This window comes from Trichosurus vulpecula, chromosome 6 (genome assembly GCF_011100635.1).
Source record: "Trichosurus vulpecula isolate mTriVul1 chromosome 6, mTriVul1.pri, whole genome shotgun sequence".
Taxonomy (NCBI): Eukaryota; Metazoa; Chordata; class Mammalia; order Diprotodontia; family Phalangeridae; genus Trichosurus; species Trichosurus vulpecula.
In genome coordinates, this window is record NC_050578.1 from 24,078,780 (window position 1) to 24,084,694 (window position 5,915).

The 5,915-nt window shown below is 37.2% G+C and overlaps 1 pseudogene; it reads right to left on the bottom strand.

Moving 5' to 3' along the window:
* Positions 1–258: 258 nt before the first annotated feature.
* LOC118854577 lies at positions 259–2,368 on the bottom strand (annotated as a pseudogene).
* Positions 2,369–5,915: the final 3,547 nt, after the last annotated feature.

Genomic DNA, 5,915 nt, shown 5'->3' on the forward strand with positions numbered 1-5,915 from the left:
CTGCCCTCCCCAAGATGGCATGAAATCTGATACAGGCCATACATGTACTTATTTCCACTCTAGTCATGTTGTGAAAGATGAATCAGAACAAAAGGGGAAAAGCACAAGAAAGAGAAAACAAAAAACAACAAAAAAGAGAAGATCATGTGCTTTGATCTGCATTCAAACTCTACATTTCTTTCTCTGGATATGGATAGCATTTTCCATCATGAGTCTTGGAATTATCTTAGATCATTGCATTGCTGAGAAGGGCTAAGTCTATCGAAACTGGTCATCGCACAAAGTTGCTGCCATGTTTTCTTTAATAACTTGGCACGTGTGAGTGTCACTTTCATTTACATGCGTGGCCATATTATCTACACCAGAAGCACCAGTTAGGAAATCACAATTAAGGCTCACTAAATAAATGCCTCTCGTGTCTTCTGAATGTGTCTTTAAAATGCAAAACCTTTTACCTGCACAGGATCTAGGAAAGCTCAACATGTGATTTACACAGGCTTTACTACAGCTAGTGTTATATCTGCATAAAGTACGGTGGACATATATAGGAAAATGGTTTGCAAAATATTTTATTTCTGAATAACACTCAATGCACTTGTGAACTCCCCAACTAGAGGATACCTTAAATTCCACAATGTTGTATTGACTTTATTTCTTTTTTTGTCCCCAGGGCCTTGCTTCTTTTGCACCAGAAACTTTTTATATTTGGATTTAGATTTCTTTGCAGTAGTTCTTGTACTGTTTTTTACAGTGGTGTTTTTACAGCTATACTTTCTGTAGTTATATTTTTAGTCCTTGGAGGAGATAGCTGAAGGGCAGAAGTGCTTGCACTAAGGGCCTGAAGAGGTCCAACTGAAGCTCAGATAGTGGCTTTTGTTCCAAGAGGCAATCGTTTCAATTGTTTAGGTTTTTTAAATGTTCAGTGTTGAGTCTTAAGATCCATTTTCTCTTTGCAAGTCAAAAATTGTAGTCGGCACTTTGTACAATGATATATTCAGTTTTTCTGATATTTCATATAATGGTACATGTATGGTGTTGCAAGTTTAATAACTTTGAGGCAAAATGGACAAAGCAAGTTCTTAGTATTTTTATGAGAAGTGCTAAAATGTGTTTGTACATCCAAAAATGATGATGATCTATGATTACATACCTGACAAAAATATGACATTTCACCAGGTTTATGATCGTCCTTCATGTGTTGTGAAAGAGCTCACTCTGTTTCAAATGATAACTCACAGATTTTACAAATAGTCAAAACTCATGGGGGGGTGCGGTATTTGTACTTTCAATGTGACATTGCAGCTGGAAATGTGTGGGAAATTGATGATAGAAATGTTGTAAATTGTGTGGTTTTCCCAGCTTTTGCTGCTCTGTTTCTCAAGTTCCAAATGGTGTTTCATCTGGTTAGTAAACCTAATGTTATATTTAAGTATTTTCAGGCAACTGAAGCGCTGAAAGGTTGTATGAGTCTTCTGTTCTTGTAGGTTTATCTCCTTCATGTTTCCACATTAAAAGTCATTAACTAACGTGATTGGTTTTCCTTTATCAGTATCAACAATCTTATTTTTACTTGTTGTACCTGAAAATTCTGTTTTATTAGCTCCCCAAAAGAAATTTTTTTAGCCTTGCTGGACAACAATACTTCATATGATTTTTTAAATGATTCGACAGATTAAAATAAATACTACTCTTTGGACTAGCTCTTAGGAAAGGTTTTAGTAGAAGTAATTGTACCTTTTGAAGGTTCATTCTGTGATAGTGACTTTACTGAAGAGAATGGGGATGAGGGATGAGCTCCAGAAATACTTCTTGTACTTGGGCTTCTTTGAAGTTAGTTTATTTCACAAGTTGAGAGACCTTTTCTTACAAAAGAACTTTCATTCAGACCTGTTAAAGATCCTGATGTTCCTCCCTGGTACTGAGGTATCCCTTTATTTTGTCTCAAGTCAAACAGTAACCTTGAAGAATCATTAGGTACAACTTGTGGTGACCTGAGCAACAGAACTAGCTGTAGATCTTGACACAGATTGAAAAACTGCTGAAGCTGCTACAGTGTTTGATGTTGGAGTCATGTATTGTGGACTGTTTGACTTGAATGAACCTTTATTGGTGGTGTCATTCTGTACTTCTCTTGATGATAAGCTGAGGATTGACTCTTGAAAATATTTGAAATGACTGGTTTTGAACTTACAATATCCCCAACAAAGATTGGCGGCTCCTCCTCATCATCGTGATCATCACCATCCTCATCCTCAATTTCTTTTACTTTCTTCTGCCATGGTTCCAGCTCTTCTTTTTCATACTCCATAAATAGATCAGTCATTTCAAAATTATCTTTTGGTTGGAGAGGGTTGTCACCCTTCAAGTTCCAGAGTTTTCCTTCTGTAAATCATCACCCAAATCTCAAACATTATTATGCATTGTATGTCATTTGATTTATGACAATTAAAACATGGAACTGGGAATTCAGTTCTCAGGTTTAACTCTCACCCCCATGAAACTCACTGTACTATGCCAGAGAAGTCAATAAGTCTTGGCTTTCCTGTCCTGTGTGGTGTGGGAGTGGCCTTACTGGGGCACTGAGGAGGAGGAAGAGAAGGAGTAAAAGGGGGAGCAGGAAAACACCGCAGCAGCTGGGACGAAGGGGGCTCCCGTAGCAGAGCAGGCGCTTAAGCAGCGAGGAAGGGGGAAAGGAGAGAAGAAGGGAGCAGGGTGGAGGGCTCACAAACCTGTCATGTTGTGTTATGGGTGGATTCATGGGAATTTCTGTTTATTGTTAGATGAGGATACACTCCTAACCTGCTGAAGAGAAGATTGGGAATTATGGGGTTAAATAGCTTACATGGGTCACCCTGTACTAGAACCAAGGGCTCTTAATAGTCAAGTGCTCATTTCATAAAAGTAAGAGGTTCCTTCTATTCCAGTGCAGAAGAGACCTTAGTTAGTCACTTAACAATAGTTTGGTAAAATATGATAAAGACTAGACTTGATTTCATTAATCTCGGGAAGTGGCTGGAGAGACTTACTATCAATGCAAGTAAGGACTTTCTTTGCTTCATAAAAGTCTTAGACAGTTGCTTGGTCTATAGAGACTTTAAATGATTTATTGAGAGTCCACAGCTAAGATATGACAGGAGGTAGGAACTGAATCCAGGTTTTTCTGGCTTCACGGATTTCCTTCCATGGCTAGAGTCAGGAAGACTCCTCTTTCAGAATTCAAATCCAGCTTCATACACTTATGAGCTGTGTGACCCTGAACATGTCAATAAACCCTGTTTGCTTCAGTTCCTCATCTGTACCATGAGCTGGAGAAAGAAACTCCAGTACCTTTGCCAGGAAAACCCCCAACTTTGGTCACAAAGAGTCAGACACAACTGAAAAATGACTAATAAAAATTTTCTGGCTTCAAGGCTGTCTCTCTACCCACTGTATCAAAATGACTTTCTTCATAAGATATTATAGGTGATTATCACTTTGTTCCTTATTACAATTACATTATTAATCTTTTTTTTACAATTACATATTAATCATTTTTCTCCTGTTGTGTAAGATCATTCAATGGAAATAAGATATTGAGAGTTGGAGAGGATACAAAGATTTTAGTTTAAAGGCAGGGTTTTTAAACTCCTGTTGCTGTCACCTACAGGACCATGTGTTTCGTCTCTCCTTAAATTTCATTATGAACCTTGAAGATGATCATTACTGAAAAAGACATCTTGAGGCAAATTACACGTAAGACTTGAGCATGCTTGCCTCCTATGGAAATTGCTAGAGCCTCACATTTTAGTAATATCACTTAACTTTTTTTTTTCTTTTTATATCTGCAAGGTAAATTTGGATTCTAGCAGCAGTTCCTTCCTGTTAACATCACTAGATAATGTTACACCACTGCAGTTTAGGCTTAATCAGATACATTCACTACAGCTCTAAGCCAAATGTTTTTAGTTTAGTTTCTCTGTTGTCATATCAAGTGTTAGCTGATGTTCTAGCCTTCCTAGAGTTGTCAGGATAGAGTATAAAAATCAGCATTACAGATGAGAAGATGTAACTTAATTAAGGGATATCATTTCTAAAGAGCATCCACATGGGCCAAAAAAATATCAGTTTTTATTTAAAGTTTTTTTCCAGTAACTGCAGACCAATTGAAGATTGTTAATCTTCTAAAATTAAACTTGAGGAGAAATGTGGTACAATAGTTGGGGATATGACTTTGGCATCAAGAATACCTTGCTTTGAGTGATGCCTCTGAAAGACACTGGCTGGGTGACTGAGAAGAAGTCACTTCATATCTTCATGCCCACACACAACTCTCAAAAACCATACATTTTAAAATAATGCCAATCTCCAATAGTAGAGGAAGTTTCTTCACCAGGAATTTAGAAAACCAATTAAGCCATAGATCCAGATCAAAACAAACACAAAAATTAAACATAAGGAGCATTCAGAATAGAGAAAAATATTCTCAAATACTGACTATACATTGTCTATCTGATCATTATACATATTATCGATATGAGGCCACTGGTTGGAGAATAACATTTTTACATTTTAAGTATAATATTGTTGTGGAAGACTAAATTATAAATTCATATTTTAATAATGTACTAGGCATACTTTACATTCCCTAGGGTAAATAGTAAATTATACTTAAATCAAGGGGGAAAATGAACTGAAGAAAAAAAGTTAATGTCAGAAATATTTGATGGAAATGCATATTCACTGAAAAATAAAATACAATAAACAGACCTAAATCTATGTTGTAATTAGATAGCAAATCATCACACATTTTACCTTTGACACCTAAGTTGTACGTTAAATGTAAAAAGAGAGATTCCAGATGGTTGGAACCGAAAATTTTAATGTAGATATTGCAGTGACATCAAGTTTTCTTTTTTTTTCCTTATTTTAAATTTATTTAACATATTTAGTTTTCAGCATTGATTTTCACAAGAGTGTGGATTACAAATTTTCTCCCCATTTCTACCCTCCCCCCATTCCAAGATGGCATATATTCTGGTTGCCCTGTTGCCCAGTCAGCGCTCCCCTCTGTCACCCCACTCCCCTCCCATCGCCTTTTCCCTTCCTTTCTTGTAGGGCAAGATAAATTTTTACGCCCCATTGCCTGTGTATCTTATTTTCTTGTTGCATGCAAAAACATTTTTGTTTGTTTTTGAACATCTGTTTTTAGAACTTTGAGTTACAAATTGTCTCCCCTCTTCCCTTCCCACCCACCCTCCCTAAGAAGTCAAGCAATTCAACATAGGCTACATGTGTATCATTATGTATAACCCTTCCACAATACTCATGTTGTGAAAGACTAACTATATTTTGCTCCTTCCCAACCCATCTCCCTTTATTGAATTTTCTCCCTTGACCCTGTCCATTTTTGAAAGTGTTTGTTTTTGACTACCTCCACCCCCATCTGCCCTCCCCTCCATCATCCCCCCATTTTTTTATCTTCTTCCCTCTTCTTTCCTGTGGGGTAAGATTCCCAATTGCGTATGTATGGTATTCCCTAATTAGGCCGAATCTGATGAGAGCAATGTTCACTCATTCCCCCCTCATCCACCCTCTCCCCTCCTCCCACAGAACTGCTTCCTCTTGCCACCTTTATGGGAGATAATCCATCCCATTCTATCTCTCCTTATCTCCCTCTCTCAGTATGTTCCTCTCTCATCCCTTGATTTGATTTTATTTCTTTTAGATATCTTCCCTTCATCTTCAACTCACCCTGTCTGCTCTCTCCCTCTCTCCCTCTCTCTCTCTCTCTCTCTCTCTCTCTCTCTCTCTCTGTATATATATATATATACACATAGATATATACATACATACACATTCACCCATATATATACATAAACATATGTGTATGCATATTCCCTTCAGCTACCCTAATACTGAGGTCTCATGAATCATAT